Below are 17,000 nucleotides of genomic sequence, written 5' to 3' on the forward strand. Positions count from 1 at the left end.
AAAGTCGATTGTCCTCGGTCTGAACAAATCCACTGACACCAACAGCAGCAAAACACAGCCATCAAGCATATTATAGATAGTACACAATCCTAGAACTACAATTGGCATCACAAATGGAAAATGGTACCCCTAATTAAGTATGATGCAGACTTGTAAAGTCCTGGTCCCGTTGAAAGTAATCCAAAGAAACAAAATGTATATTTCCAAAGTTAAGGGTGAGAAAAATATATATCCACTATTGTCCGCTGCGACAACAGACAGATCTACCAGTAACTCAGCTTTACCCCACTTCCCATCAGCCCGCGTTTGCTCTGCCCCTTCTTTTTGATTCGTCCGTAGAAAACATAACAGAATCAATCTCTAAAATAAATACATTACAAAAATATACAGTTGCAAATACATATTAAACATGGTTACACATATTTACGAAGAAAGACGGTACACCGAGAGAGTATCCAAAGCTTTAATAATAATAATATAACTTTCATCCCAAACCGTGCCTTTGAAAGGTACCAACACGCTACTAGGATCACGCTCGCAATGTGTGAAATGTGCCCGTTAAGATAAAGCATCCCTTTATTGTGAAATTCACGGTAGATCGTCCTCAACTTCCTCCTCATAACTACCGCCATCAAGGGCGTCTTCCTCATTATCGGTACGTACCTTATCTTTACAGACAATGTATGCTTAAATTTAGAGGTTGCAGTCTTTCTTGGCACACATATTCTACTGGTCTTAATCTTACCTTTTATACTCCAGCGCCGCTGGTGGCCGTTAGAAAAATTCCATAAATTGGCCGCTTTACTGAATAAGCCGCAGGGCTGAACATTTGGGAAAAAAGTAGCAGCTTATAGTCCGGAATTTACGGTATGTTATCTTTCAGCATAATTGTGCGTATCCCATGTGTTTACGGTTGGGTGTTTTTCCCTGCTTTTACGCACGTGATTACGAGGGAGGTGAGGGGGTTCCACGCAACAATGGTTTTCTAACTAAGATCGTTTCTGTGTGTTAAAGCATTTCAAAATTGCAACCGCTTTCCCCATTTGACCATTTTTTCTGAAGGGTCGCGCAAATGGCAGGTTTGGTTCGCCTGGACCTCTCCTTAGGAAAACTAAAAAATGCTCATTTATTTCGGTAGCTACGTTGTCAAGTGGAGCATGGGAATCCTGTTTTGTGTTTCAGTCCCTGGTACATTAATTTTTCAGGTAGATTTTTGGAGAGAAAAAATAGCTGGACATAAAGTCAGTTCTCCATAATTCAGTGACAGCAGTACCTAAACAGATTTTGACAGTAGACGATAAAACTTCAAAGTTTTGTCTTCAAAAAGCGTCTAAAACAATGCTGATTCTTTAAGTAGTTTAAGTCACAGGTGTCAAACAGGCGGCCCGCGGGCCAGATCAGGCCCGCTAAGGGATTGAATCTGGCCCGCGAGACAACACTCAGAGAAGCGCAAGAGAAAAACAAGCTGCAGGTTGAAATATGTCAACTTGATGTTGCCAAAGGCAGGTGCCTCACAAAGACACTGTACTTGTATTTATTTCTCTTTCTCTCACTCTCTCCCGCTCTCTCTTTCTTTCCCACCCCTTTTCTCCCACTCTGTCTCTGTCTCTTTCACTCTCTGTGTCTCCTTTTTTCTCTTCCTTTGTTGCTCTTCGTCTCTTTCTCACTCTGTGTCTTTTAACCTCTTTTGTTCTCACTTCCCTTTTACTTTTCTCTCTATCCTCTTTCTCTCTTCATTCGCTTCGTGCTTTCTTTTCTCTCCTCTGTCTTTCTATTTCTCTTTGGATTTCTTTCTTCCTCTCCCTTTCTTTTCCCCCTCTCTCACGACTTTTTATCTTTTGTTTCTCACGCTCTCTCTCTTTTTCTTTCTTTGTCCCGCTCTCCCTCCTTTTCTATCCCTCGTTCTCTTATTTCTTTATTTCTTTTTTCTTTCTCTTTAATCTACTAGTCCGGCCCCCGACAGAATGTTTGTTCTATCGTGTGGCCCTCGAGTTAAAATGAGTTTGACACCCCTGGTTTAAGTCATCGGTGTAAGCAGCTCATTTTTGAGGCTGCCCAAGCACCCCCAAATTCAATCCAATACACCCCAAAAATGATTGTGTACATAAAACGCGTACATTTTATGAAAAAACCCCGATCATTATTTTAGAAAGTGGGCCGGTTTTGGGAAGATGGAAATGTGTCAGCCTGGCATTCTTTAAACAGTCTTTCATAAATTCACCCTTTCGTGAAAGGTTTGCATTGCTTGGCAATCAGGATCACAACTTCGTACCTCACCTTTGTAGCATTTTCATTTTACTCGCAGGGTCTTGTGAAAAAATGCTGCGATGCCTTATAAAACCGTCCAGTTGCTTCACCATTCGAAGCAGTTGCTTCCAGTTAGCTTTCTGGAGTCTGGAAGTATCTCTCGATACTATATCCTCTGAAAACAGCCAGTCTCTTGGCTAATTTGGCAGACGCAGTTCTTTCTGATTTTCAGAGATACCAATTTCCACTTGTCCTGGAAACCGTGACCCTCACAGTCAACTTTCATTTTTTGATTGACAGTCGCAAATGGGGTAGGCCAAAATGTTCATAGAAAGCCAAGGGCATGGTGGCCAAAGCGCTGCTGGTGAAATGGTGAATTAATTTTTTTTGTACACATTTAATTTATACTGCTAGTCAACCTTACTGGCAGGCCACATATTATAAATTTTACAGCAAAGCTCGCGGGCCAGTGAACATTTAAATACGGGCTGTAACTGGCCCCCGAGCCTGACATAGGACAAGTCATGATGGATGAAAGATAAAGAAACGTAAACTGTACATTCACTGTAGAAGGAACAGATACATGCAAATATAATTGAGTAGAATAATAATGTTTTTATTCAAATTATGAATTCATTTTCTGCATTAAATTACTGTTGGTGATATAGTGATTAAAGGGATAGCCACAAGCCTGTCTTTTTTCATTTTCTCATTTTATACTTCATTTTTTTTCTTAACTTCTTTATACAACATAATCATTTGTAAAATAATGCATCAAAGCAAGTGAGTCGCTTGAGAGCCGGCTCTCTTTATTGAGTTGAGCCGAAAAAGCCTGTTCTCTAAAAAGAGACGGACTTCATTTCACTACATCAAACCGCTCGCTTCATTTGTAATGAAAAAAAAAACATACTGAGATAGAGGCTTCCGCGGCGAACTCGTTTGACTTGATTGATTTGCCGTTTGGTGATAGTTGGTGTATAGTAAAATAAATATAAATACATATATAATAATTCGTAATATAATGCATCAAAGCAAGTGAGCCGTTTGAGAGCCGGCTCTCTTAATTGAGTTGAGTCGAAAAAGCCGGTTCTCTAAAAAGAGATGGACTTCCTTTCACTACATCAAACCGCTCGCTTCGTTTGCAACGGAAAAAAAAAAACATACCGAGGTAGATGTTTCCGCGGAGAACTTCTTTGACTTGATTGATTTGCCGTTTGGTGATAGTTGGTGTATAATAAAATAAATATAAATGCATATATAATAATTCGTAATATAATGCATCAAAGCAAGTGAGCCGTTTGAGAGCCGGCTCTCTTGAATGAGTTGAGCCGAAAAAGCCGGTTCTCTAAAAAGAGACGGACTTCCTTTCACTACAAACTCGTTTGACTTGATTGATTTGCTGCTTGGTGATAGTCGGTGTATACCGGATGGTAGCCATAATCGACAAATTTGCGTTTTTCCGTGCAGATTTTCTCGTACGTCGTACACGTCTTAAAATGCATAACAAACGTACTTTGTACGGCAAAACCGAACAGGTTGACAGGTATGTTGTTTGATTACTTCACAACAAAAATATACAAGGACATATACACAAATTACATTACATTTGGTAACTCCCAGAACAGCTTCATTTCTTTCAACAGCGTGGCATGAATACATGAGATAAAACAACTTCATGTTCTTGAGCAAATTGGTAAGAAAAAAATAGCGTGTATACATGAATTGGAGCCTCACTCGACATGTAACCTGCTGAGTCTGGTGGAATGTTGCTGATAAACAAGTACAAGTGCAGAATCCAATTTAGAAATGCGGGTACTTTTGATATCTCTCGACGCGGCGAGCACGATCCCACGGGCCTTATTTGCTATTCTGATTGACTTTTGACTACATGAACAGGATTGCCTTTGAGAGCATGGTGATTGACAGATAGAGACAGGCTCTTTGGCAATGTTCTCCAATTAAATCTGTAATTGATTATTTGCTTGAGCAAAGGTTACACATTTTGGATACAAAAAATGTTTGAATATAGAGCCTTAGATATGAAATGATGAAATTATCTGCATTTATATAGCTTTTTTCAAGTCAATGACTTCCCAAAGCGCTTTACAATGTGCTCTTCATTTCCCAATAGCGGCCTTGCAGCCATGTAAGGCGCTAACCTGCTTATTGGGGGTATTAGGGGTTCAGTGTCTTACCCAAGGACACTTCGACATGTAACTCGGACGTGCCGGGATTCGAACTGGGATCCCTTGATCCCAAGACGAGCGCTCTACCTCCTGAGCTACTGCTGCCCGTCAAGACGACTTGACGTAGTTAGTTTTAGTTAATGCAGAAAAAAATTGTACATAATTTGGCCAATTTAGAAAATAACTTTTTTTCCAAATATCCACAAAGTTTCATATCTATCTATCTGTCTATCCGTCTATCCGTCTATCTATCTATCTATCTATCTAGACATCTATCTATTTATCTATCTATCTATCTATCTATCTATCTATCTATCTATCTATCTATCTATCTATCTATCTATCTATCTATCTATCTATCTATCTATCTATCTATCTATTTAATTTATCTATCTATCTATCTATCTATCTATCTATTTAATTTATCTATCCATCTATCTAATTTATCTATCTGACATATTTATTTGAGGCAGATGGAGCTGGGCAGAGACAAGTATGCTGTGTGTATAGCTCGACTGTTTACAGCTTTTCTGTGGTTTGTCATCCTAAAATATCTCAACAATGAACCCAAATTGTTTAATAAGCTTTCCTATAATAAATTCCTTAGCAACGTATTTTGGGATGACAACCAATTAATCAATCAGAAAAAAATCCAGATTAAAAAAAAAAAAACCTTCAATTGATATTTGTTTTGCAGAAGTAAAGAAGTCTTCAAATTGTTTGCCTAGGTAGGCAAAGCTTGGTCTTGTTGTCTTTTTGGGGTTGTTTTTTTGTGCCCGCTACCTAAAAGAAAAAAAGCATGAGAAAGGCTCCGTTAAGAAAAAATGAAGTCATTTTTGAAGTCAGCAGGGTTGTGAAAATGTGAACTAAATGTTAAAAAGTTGTAACATGCTGCTTCAAATGTGTAGCCCTCCACTCCATTTCCCCCAAAAAGAAAAAGGTTGCGGCCTAAACATAGCGGAAACAGCGTGAGCAGAAAATGGCCCGCAGCAACATTCCTTCAAGTTCAAGCGCTGTGTTTCTTTTGCACCTGACTGCTTGAATGTCATTGGCTCAGAACTGTTCACGATAAAAGACGAGATGCTTTATAAATCCGAAACAGTGTCCCATATAATCGATCATTGTCAAAAAAGTAATGAGTCAGTTTGTTTTGAGCAAGGGTGTCCAACACAAACGGATGGAATGGCCACTTAAAAAAAAATCAGGTCCAAGCCGAGGGCCGGACTGATGGATTGTTGAAACATATTAAAATGACACACATCGTCTAGTAAACCTAATTGAGCCAACTGAAAAGCGAACAAAAATAGAATAGAATAGAATAGAATGGAATATGCCTTTATTGTCATTGTTACAACATGGGATATGCTGTGACAACGAAATTGGACGACTCCAGGTCCACATTTACAGTAAGGATAAGGAAACAATATTGAATATGATCAGGTAAATAAATCCATATTTTCTCATGGCTCTTTCAGTAGTCTTTAATTTTCAACAGGCACAACAGTCAAATTTTCTCTGATATCTATCTATCTATCTATCTATCTATCTATCTATCTATCTATCTATCTATCTATCTATCTATCTATCTATCTATCTATCTATCTATCTATCTATCTATCTATCTATCTATCTATCTATCTATCTATCTATCTATCTATCTATCTATCTATCTATCTATCTATCTATCTACCTTGGTCAAATCCCTCAAGAGGGGTGACCGACAGCAAGACAAACACTTACAATAACAAAGAAAATAAAAGGGAAAAATTGCAAAAAAAAACACACACAAAAATGTTTGGACCATGGCCAACCCAAATGCCCAAAGACCCAAACAAGTTAGGCACCTCGGCACCTAAGTCGGCCATGCTTTCGTCCCTCCAGACGAAAGGGGACACAAGAAAGCGGCCATGTCACTCGGTCTAGGGTGACACAACACTCTCTTTTGTTCAACAGCAGGGCCCGACAGCTTTCACTGGTTTACCCCTGCCGCATCATACGGGTGTCCAGCCCATCCTTAAGAACGCGTCCACAATCCCACTATCCTTTCACAACACCTCTCTGCTCATTCCTATCACCAACAATAGCTCTAGCTTTCATTAGATTTAGACCTGTTTCCTGCAGTGCACTCATAGCACCATCCATCCACGTCAATGGCGGCCTTCCTCTTGGTCTCCTTCCATTGACTTCTGCTCTGTAGATCCTCTTCAACATTCACTCCTCATCCATCTTCTTCATGTGCCTAAACCAACCGAGTATTTCCTTGTCCACACGCTTGCTCAGTTACACTACTACTCCAGTTCTGTCTCTCACAATTTCATTTCTCAATCTATCCAATCTTGTCACTCTTAACATACTCCTTAAACAGCCATGGTGACATCACACACCCCAGTCTCACACCAGTCAACACAGGGAACCACTCACTTGTCTCACTCCCTACTCTTACACACTCTGCTGTTCACATAAAAACTATTCAATGCTTCCAAATACTTTCCACCCACATTGCCATCACTTGCCACAATGCCTCTCTATAAACTCTGTCATACGCCTTTTCCAAATCTCTAATATAGAAATCCCAATTACATGAACGTCCAATGAAAGAAGCTGGTATTAGTCAGGCACCAACAGTGGCTTATTATCTATGTTTCAGCAAAAGTGGGCGACAATCATTTTAAAGGAAAACAAACCAGCAATCATTCACTATACAACGATAAAATGAATGGATGAATGAATGAAAACTTTATTCGAACATTAAAATACAAACAGAAAAAAAACAATAACTCAACAACAAAATAATATTACTTAATATGTTCAAGAAGGGGGCAGCGCGGCGACGCAGTGGTTAGTGCGTGTGCGGCACAGTTCTGAGGTCATGGGTTCAAATCCAGCTACCAGACTCCCTGTGCGGAGTTTGTATGTTCTCCCCGTGCTTGCGTGGCTTTCCTCCAGGCACTCCGGTTTCCTCCCACATTCCAAAAACATGCATGTCAGGTGAATTGGCCGGTCCAAATTATCCCTAGGTGTGAATGAGCGAGCAAATTGTCTGTCCCTGTGTGCCCTGCGACTGGCTGGCAGCCAGTTCAGGGTGTCCCCTGCCCACTGCCTGAAGATGGCTGGGACGGGCTCCAGCACCCCCGCGACCCTACTGAGGATAAGCGGTGCAGATAATATATAGATGGATGTTTGATCTCGTCTTGTAAATTGTTCCAAAGTTTGACTCCGCACACAGGCATACTTTTCCTGGTGGTTCTCACCTTAGGGGTTATGAATTCACTCCAGCCCCTTAAGTTATAATTTCCCTCTTTCCGAATGAATAATTTATGGATGTTTTTGTTGACCTTAGATAGCAGTTGTGCAGTGAACAATGTTACTAAATCATAATTAGTATGATCTCGATATCCTACCCTATGTAAAGTTCTAATTGCATGTTTTTGGAGGATAAAAAGGGGCTGGAGTCTCATCTCATCTCATCTCATTAGCTGCACCGCTTATCCTCAGTAGGGTCGCGGGGGTGCTGGAGCCCATCCCAGCAATCATCGGGCAGTGGGCAGGGGACACCCTGAACTGGTTGCCAGCCAATCGCAGGGCACACAGGGACAGACAACTCATTCGCTCATTCACACCTAGGGACAATTTGGACCAGCCAATTCACCTGAAATGCATGTTTTTGGAACGTGGGAGGAAACCGGAGTGCCCGGAGGAAACCCACGCAAGCACGGGGAGAACATACAAACTCCGCACAGGAAGTCTGGAGTCAACTTTTGTAATTATTGCCCCAGACTCCTGCACAATATGTTAAGTATGGCAGAACAAGAGAACAATATAAAATAAAGAGCAAAGACAAATATGTGAAAACAACTACAAAACAGTGTGTATGATACAATAAAGAATCAAAATCCTTTCAAAATAATCGGATGAATATGTTTTCAAATGGCGGTAGACACCAAAAGTATTCAGTCATCATCGGTACATTTCCTTGAATGTGTTCTAAAGACTGTTGTTGAAAAGTTTCTCCTTCTGGCATCGTGTTTTCTTTTCGCAAAAAGACTATCCTGGCGCATTAAACGAGTCGTTTTGAGTAGGTAGTGCTGAGAGCAATATTCCTTCTGCTTGAAACCCTCCTGGCGTACCCAACACGATTATTACATTATCTTATCCCATCCCAAAACATGTATTATTCAGTCTCTGACAACATGATACTCTGAGGAAAAGGAAGGGATCTGCGTGAGTAAAGCCACAGCCATGCTTTTTCTTCATCCTGTCAAAACATCAGCATTTCAGGCTTGTCAACATCCAATTATTGCAGAGCAAAACTGAAAGCTGGATACACGGTCTCGTGAGAAGGAGTCACATCAATAGAGCCAGCCCGTTTCCTATTACTTCATATTTTCAAGGATGCTCATATTATAAACCACCTCTACAGAGGTAGGACCTTAATAAAGGGTCTTTGCCCTTGATAGTTCTGGAACTACAAAATAATCTTACACCATATATTTTTTCAAACGTGTTTATTTATGTAGTTTAATATGTTATACTGTCCATGTGTTTCGTTATGTCATATATATCGTGAATTAGCATTTTGTTGTGAGATCCTGAGTTGCTCGACATGAATGAGGTTTATTATAAAAAAAGTTGAAAAATGAAGTAGCTTGGACGTTCACTGTAGAGGGAAAAATACATGCAAATAGAATTACCGTATTTTCCGCACTATAAGGCGCACCGGGTTATAGGGCGCACCCCAAAAAAATCGTTTTTGGTCCTATTTTTGACATACATAAGACGCACCGGATTATGAGGTGCTACAATGGGAACGTCGACAAAACAGTCGGATAGTTCAGTCAAACTTATTACCCCCTTAACATTCCGAAAGTTTGCAAAGACGCAAATACGTGTCGAGAGCACGTGCGGATGCGGTGTCCGTACGATGTCACTCAAATGCAACGTTCCATCATTCGGAAGGTTAAAGTCTTGGGATTCAAGAAATGCCAACCATTCCTTTGTTTCTATTTTCTTTTTCGCTCGCAACTTTACTGGGCATATGACAATAAACACTTGGAATTGAGTTTAATTTACAAATAGACACTCCACTCCATCCATTATCTGCACCTCTTATCACAGAAACATCGAGTTCAGTCGAAACAAGATACAGGGAAAATATATAGCCAGAGTAGCTCACCGAAGTCGTTGTGTTCATAATAATGTGCAGCCGTGGTCCTCTTATATCCGTGAGTTTAGTAAATCCAGGAGAATAAAACATTTACAAATACAAAATAGTAAAAAAATGCTTTCTGTATGCCGTCAGCCACGTGCTATACGCATTCATCTTTTTCGGCCAATTGCAGGCTTTGTTTTGCCTTTTAAGCCAATGCCAGCCTGTAAATGATAAAAAGGATCCGCCTTTTGACCTCCGAATAACTTTAGCCAATAGTGATCGATTCAACTGATGATTGACACGTCTTTTTTGGCCAATTGCAGGCTTTGTTTTGCCGTTCAAGCCAATGCCAGCCTGTAAATGATAAAAAGGATCCGCCCCCTTTACCTCCGAATAACTTTAGCCAATAGTGATCGATTCAAATGATGATTGACACAACTTTTTCGGCCAATTGCAGGCTTTGTTTTGCCACTTAAGCCTATGCCAGCCTGTAAATGATCAAAAGGATCCGCCCCTTGACCACCGAATAACTTTAGCCAATAGTGATCCATTCAAATGATGATTGACACATTGGTTAGCCAATGAAACGCCGGTAAATAAATCCCAGCATACACCGCGGACTACTTGGCGTTCGGGGGAAATCTAGTCGGCGGCTGCAAGTTAGTTGCAAGACTTTGCGAATTATTTTTGTTCCATAAATAAGGCGCACTGTATTATAAGGCGCATGGTCAGCTTTTGAAAAAAATAAAGGCTTTTAGGTGCGCCTTATAGTGCGGAAAATACGGTAAGTAGAATTTTTGTATTCAAATTATGAATTCATTTTCTGCATTAGATTATTGTTGGTAATATACTGATTAATTGTGAATGGTTTGATCTTGCTAATTCAGGTAAAATCTTGTCATGGTTACTGATGTGACTCACCTGTGCCCTTTCATTTGGCGCCAACCTCCGCGGGCTCTGATTGGCTCCCTGTCACGATTTGAACCCAGTCCTGTCAGTCCCCTGTTGTCAGTCCGTCTGCGAACTTCAGTGTATACTAGGCAAGCCTTTTTCGACCATGACTCTCACCTGTCCAATTCTTCTCCTGTCTGTCTCTGGCTATGACCTGTTTTGATCCTGACCACGTCCGCTCTCCTGTCCCGGCTTACGACCTCTTTTCGTCCCCCACTACGTCTACTCTCCCGTTCTTGCTTACGACTCGTTTCCGAACCCGACCACGTCTTGCTCTCCCAGTCCCGATTACCGACCGGTTTTCCATCCCTGACACCGCCATCGCTCGCTACCACTTCCATGTTTGCATCACAATCCGAGTATGAGAGCGACTTGCGTCCCGCTCCCAGCGGACACTGGATCATGGGCGCAGCCCTTCCTCTCTTTAAATAAAACCTGTGATAAACGTCATGCAATTCTGTTTCCCTTCTGGTCCTGACAAATCTTTCTCGTAGAATTATTACTTTTTTAATAACATAATCCCTGTCACAAAACGGGCCGGGGAGCAGGAAGTCGGAACTCGTTTGCGTAGACGATCTGTCACTTTAATTGAGAAAGTAAAGTTGTCCAACACACAAACGGACCAAAAACAAAACAAATCAACTTCAAAGGCAGGCAAAATTACAATCTAGGCATACTCAGATCAAACAGGCATGAACAGGTTTTCAACAAGGTTAAGCAATGATCTGGCGGTGGGCAGTTCCAAAAGGCATGCTTAAGTACTCCAAGAGCAATCAGTCCAATGCGTCTCAGCCGGTGTCAAGGGGCGGGGCCAGCTGGGCGCCATGACAACCGTGCAGGACATGACAATCCCTTAAATTAAGTGAAATAATCTGTTTCCTGCCATTTAGACACTTTTGCTCATTTTAAGAACTAGTGTGTTTTGTCTCATCTCTCATCTCATTAGCCGTACCGCTTATCCTCATTAGGGTCGCGGGGGGGCTGGAGCCCATCCCAGCCATCTTCGGGCAGTGGGCAGGGGACACCCTGAACTGGTTAGTGTGTTTTGTACCTAAAATAAAATATTTTGAAAAAATCTTGTGATTAAAAAAAAGAAAAACATGACCAATAAACGTATTTTTCTGATTTAAAGTACTATTGGAAATGTTTTTTATGTACTTATCATTTGTATACAATCTCTCAGATCCTTAGTAAAATACTGGTTAGGGGTAAGAACAGGGTTGAATAGGGTTACTTTAACTAGATTACTTTCATTGACTTTTGGATTACTCTAAAACCAAATATGCTAATAAAAGACAAAATAAACTAAATATGAATAAAATGATGACTCACAAGACGTGGTAAGCTTTCTCTCCTGGCTTTGATCTCTTTGATCTCCGGCAAAACTAATCCAAAAAGTAATTCAAAGTAATCCAGTTAAAGTAACCCTACCCAACCCTGGGTATGAAATATTGCACTCCGGGTAAACAAGTTTGAGAAATACAGATCTATACTGTTTTATGTTTTCTACACACATAAATGCATGGGCAAAATCAATTGGGTAATACTAATCCAGCATCCTGAAAGCAGGGACTGATTTTTTAGAAAATGTTCCTCCAAGATATTATGGTCTCAAAGCTCACATAAACAAAGATGAAGTGTGAAACTCTCTCTGATAGCCCCCATGTTGCATATAAGACCAAAACTGTGCTCCAGAAATCCATTTTATCTGAGGTTGAAGGACAAATGTTTTCATCAAGCTGCGTAAGAGTCTGCCATTAAGAAAATGGGCTCAGAACAAGCGTTTGTCCACTCGGCAAATTCTACCGCACTCTGTTCAACGTTTCAAAGAGCAATCTGCGTTTGGACATTGACTGCATCCATTAGTGTGAACCTTTGTGAGAAGAGTATGGAAATGGAGGTAAAAAGCCTTACCCAACAATGGTATATGCGAGCAATACGGAACAGTCTTAGTTCTAGGGATAGAACATGCTGTGTCCAAAATGAATGGATGTATAGCATACCTGTCAACCTGTACGTTTTTGCCGTACAAAGTAGGTTTATTATGCATTTTAATACGTGTACAAGAAAATCTGTACGGAAAAACTGGATTATTGTCCACCATTTTCCTGCGACAGGTACCTAAAATACCAAAAACGTTGCGAAAGTCTGGGTAAAAATAAAAAAAGAGATTTGAAATGTTGTGGTTTGGTCACTTTGAGTGTTTGTAGTTTGTATGCTTCCTTGTGCTGTTGAGCACTCAATCCCGGTTGCTCTGCACATGATATAAACATCTATTGTTCAAATCATACTACTTTGAAACAGGGGTTTACAAAGTTGTGCCCGCGGGCAACATGTAGCCACGTGAGACCATCCGAGTAGCCCGTGGAGTAGTTTTGAAAATATATCATGGGTCATTGTGATTTTCTTTTCTTTTTAAGTTTGATGCTTGGAGGCTTTCATGAAGGCATAACTCTACTTAGCGGGTTTTTACTTTTTGCAGGGGTTTCTTGTCCCTATTACATACCTGTCAACCTGTACGGTTTTGCTGCACAAAGTACGTTTACTGTGCATTTTAAGACGTGTACGACGTACGAGAAAATCTGTATGGAAAAACGCAAATTTGTCAATGATGGGTACCATCCAGTATACACCGACTATCACCAAATGGCAAATCGATCAAGTCAAACGAGTTCGCCGCGGTAGCCTCTATCTCGGTATCGTTTTTTTTCATTGCAAACGAAGCGAGCGGTTTGATGCTACTGGGCGCATGCGTCTGCCGCCTGGGGATTTCCCATCATGCATCATTCCGATCAGGGGTTGGTTGAGTATATTTTAAATACATGTGGTCTTAAAAAACATCAGATTTCATTTGGTACTTGTGTAGTGAGAGGAAGTCCGTCTCTTTTTTACAGAACAGGCTTTTTTGGCTCAGCTCATTAAAGAGCCTTTGTTTTTATATTGTTTCTGTAACAGGACAAACAAGACACTTTTAATGTTTATCAAAGCTATGAAAATTCATGGACTAATTTTAAATTTCAACTAGGTGTCTAACTATAATCTGGTATGAGCAAATTTCTATTTTGCTTGTTTTACTTTCTCCCGCGTCCCTTCTGTAAGAGCCAAGCTCATACCTGTCAATCTGTACGTTTTTGCCGTACAAAGTATGTTTATTATACATTTTAAGACGTGTACGACGTACAAGAAAACCTGTACTGAAAAACGCAAATTTGTCAATGATGGGTACCGTCCGGTATACACCGACTATGACGAAATGGCAAATCAATCAAGTCAAACCAGTTCGCCGCGGTAGCCTCTATCTCGGTATCCTTTGTTTTACATCGCAAACGAAGCGAGCAGTTTAATGATACTGTGTGCTTGCGTCTCCAGCTTCAGATTTCATGTGGTAGTTATGTAGTGAAAGGAAGTCCGTCTCTTTTTAGAGAATCACACACACCTTGCCTGCACTGCGTGCGACACCACTGGAGATCAGCATTTTTCTTTTGGCATCAGGTACGTCCAAACACTTTTTGGAGAAAAACAGTGCAGCGACAATGCTGTAAAGTATCAAACATGAATGATAATTTTGGCGTTTGGTCGCCAAATTCTTCAAGTGTCCAAGGGAGCGACGAAAATGGTGATTGACACATGCTGTCTAAATATGGTGTATTCACTCTACAAGCAACTTTTAAACCCTCTGGTAAAATCCGCCTAAAATCCCAATCCAAGATGTCTCATCTCATTTCATTAGCTGTACCGCTTATCCTTATTAGGGTCGCGGGGGTGCTGGAGCCCATCCCAGCAATCTCCGGGCAGTGGGCAGGGGACACCCTGAACTGGTTGCCAGCCAATTGCAGGGCACACGGGGACAGACAACTCGCTCGCTCATTCACACCTAGGGACAATTTGGACCGGCCAATTCACCTGAAATGCATGTCTTTGGAATGTGGGAGGAAACCCACGCAAGCACGGGTAGAACATACAAACTCCGCACAGTAAGGCCGGTAGCTGGATTTGAACCCACGCAGGAGGTTCCCACGACCACAGAACTGTGCCGCACACGCGCTAACCACTGCGCCGCCGTGCTGCCCCAATCCAAGATGTACCCAAAGTAAATTAAATGCAGTTCTTGAACCATTTGGAAAATGTGGTTTTGGTCTCTTTTGACAGGTAACACTGAAGTTTTGTCCCAAACTAAAATAATCACTGCAAGTGCTAGTAACTTTAACTAATCTCAGTTGGAACACACAGATATTGAAGGGTTTTATGTCATGGGAACCTCCTGCGTGGGTTCAAATCCAGCTCCAGACTTCCTGTGCGGAGTTTGTATGTTCTCCCCGTGCTTGCGTGGGTTTCCTCCGGGCACTTCGGTTTCCTCCCACATTCCAAAAACATGCATTTCAGGTGAATTGGCCGGTCCAAATTGTCCCTAGGTGTGAATGAGCGAATGAGTTGTCTGTCCCAGTGTGCCCTGCGATTGGCTGGCAACCAGTTCAGGGTGTCCCCTGCCCACTGCCTGATGATTGCTGTCATGGGCTCCAGCACCCCCGCGACCCTACTGAGGATAAACGGTCATGCAGCTAATGAGATGAGAGATTTTTTTTCTATTTTTCTTTTCTTTCTTTCTTTTCAGACAATGTGAAAGAGCTGTAAACGTTTGACTTATTTTGTCCAGGAGTCAAATCAATGTTTGCGCACACATGGTGCGTACAAATGAATCACGGATTGCCTTGCACATGTTATTTTTTAGCGGCGAATTGAATACACCCACAGAAAACGGCATACAATTACGTTTGGATTTTCATTGGATAACGAATGTGTCAATCATCATTCGATTTGGTTACTACTGGCTAAAGTTGTTCAGAACTACAGGAAGCAATCTTTTTTTTTATCAAAAAAGCCCGTTTAGGCCAATGCAAGCTGTGGACCGTGAAAAAAAAAAAGCCTGCTATTGGCCGAGAGTGGTGTCAATCGAAATGTCACAGGCTAGAGTGTATTTTTTTTTTTTTTAAGGGGACGAATGAATTACAAGAAAATATGAGGCACACATGCTTTTAGGTGGATATGTTTTATCCGTCTGCTGTATTGTGTGTTTTGGAGTGAATATCTTGCATGGTGGGCAGCACGGCGGCGCAGTGGTTAGCGCTTGTGCGGCACAGTTCATGTCATGGGAACCTCCTGCGTGGGTTCAAATCCAGCTCCAGACTTCCTGTGCGGAGTTTGTATGTTCTCCCCGTGCTTGCTTGGGTTTCCTCCGGGCACTCCGGTTTCCTCCCACATTCCAAAAACATGCATTTCAGGTGAATTGGCCGGTCCAAATTGTCCCTAGGTGTGAATGAGCGAGCAAGTTGTTGTCCCTGTGTGCCCTGCGATTGGCTGGCAACCAGTTCAGGGTGTCCCCTGCCCACTGCCTGGAGATGGCTAGGATGGGCTCCTGCCCCCCCGCGACCCTAATGAGGATAAGCAGTACGGCTGATGAGATGAGATGAGATCTTGCATGGTTGGATTCGCTAGATTTTTGCAGATGTAGAGACTGTGGTTGCCTATTTTTATCAAATGTAATGGCTGCAAGATGTCATCTTTCATGACTTGGTTTCATAGTTTTCGAGAATCTTGTTTTAAAGTGATGGGGATTTTTTTGGGGGACATTTTGAAAATTAACGCTTTCCAATAATATGTTGCATTACGTATTTCAGTGACTGGTGACATCGGCAGGCCGTCGGAGCGATGAAACGTTGAAGATAATTTAAAATTTGAACCTCTTATTCCAAGCAACTTTAAAATCAAGCAACTAAGCATATTTAAAAAACAAACCAAAATTGTTAAGTTGACTGTCGTATTTCCCTTACAAAATAGAAAAAAATCTTACACCATATTTTTTGTTCAAACGTGTTTATTTATGTAGTTTAACATGTTGTATTGTCCATGTGTTTCGTTATATCATATATATTGTTAATTAACATTTTGTTGTGAGATCCTGTAGCTTGGACGCTGACTGTAGAAGAAAAAAATGCATGCAATATGATTAAGTAGAATAATACATTTTCTTATTCAAATTATGAATGCATATTCTGCATTAAATTATTGTTGGTAATATACAGATGAAAGGGATGGCCACAAACCTGTCTTTTTTCATTTTCTCTTTTTATATTTCCTTTTTTTCTTAACTTCTTTATACAACATAATATTTCGTAATATAATGCATCAAAGCAAGTTGGCCGTTTGAGAGCCGGCTCTCTTCGACGAGTTGAGCCAAAAAAGCCGGTTCTCTAAAAAGAGAAGGACTTCCTTTCACTACATCAAACCACTCGCTTCGTTTGCAACGAAAAAAAAACAAAACGATACCGAGATAGAGGCTACCACGCCGACCTCGTTTGACATGATTGATGTGCCGTTTGGTGATTGGTACCCATCATTGACAAATTTGCGTTTTTCTGTACAGATTTTCTTGTACGTCGTACACGTCTTAAAATGCATGATAAACGTAC

The 17,000-nt window shown here is 41.0% G+C and overlaps 1 protein-coding gene across 1 annotated transcript in view; it reads left to right on the top strand.

Annotated features, from left to right (window-relative positions):
• Positions 1-565: 565 nt before the first annotated feature.
• LOC148362110 (leucine-rich repeat-containing protein 4C-like) overlaps positions 566-17,000 on the top strand; it is a 131,153-nt gene continuing 114,718 nt past the window's right edge. Inside the window, exon 1 of the mRNA XM_088339549.1 lies at positions 566-655. The gene's annotated coding sequence lies outside the window, so the exon portion shown is untranslated. The remainder of the gene's footprint in view (positions 656-17,000) is intronic.

This window comes from Urocampus carinirostris, chromosome 7 (genome assembly GCF_059441175.1).
Source record: "Urocampus carinirostris isolate Australia breed hairy pipefish chromosome 7, RoL_Ucar_1.0, whole genome shotgun sequence".
Classification (NCBI taxonomy): domain Eukaryota; kingdom Metazoa; phylum Chordata; class Actinopteri; order Syngnathiformes; family Syngnathidae; genus Urocampus; species Urocampus carinirostris.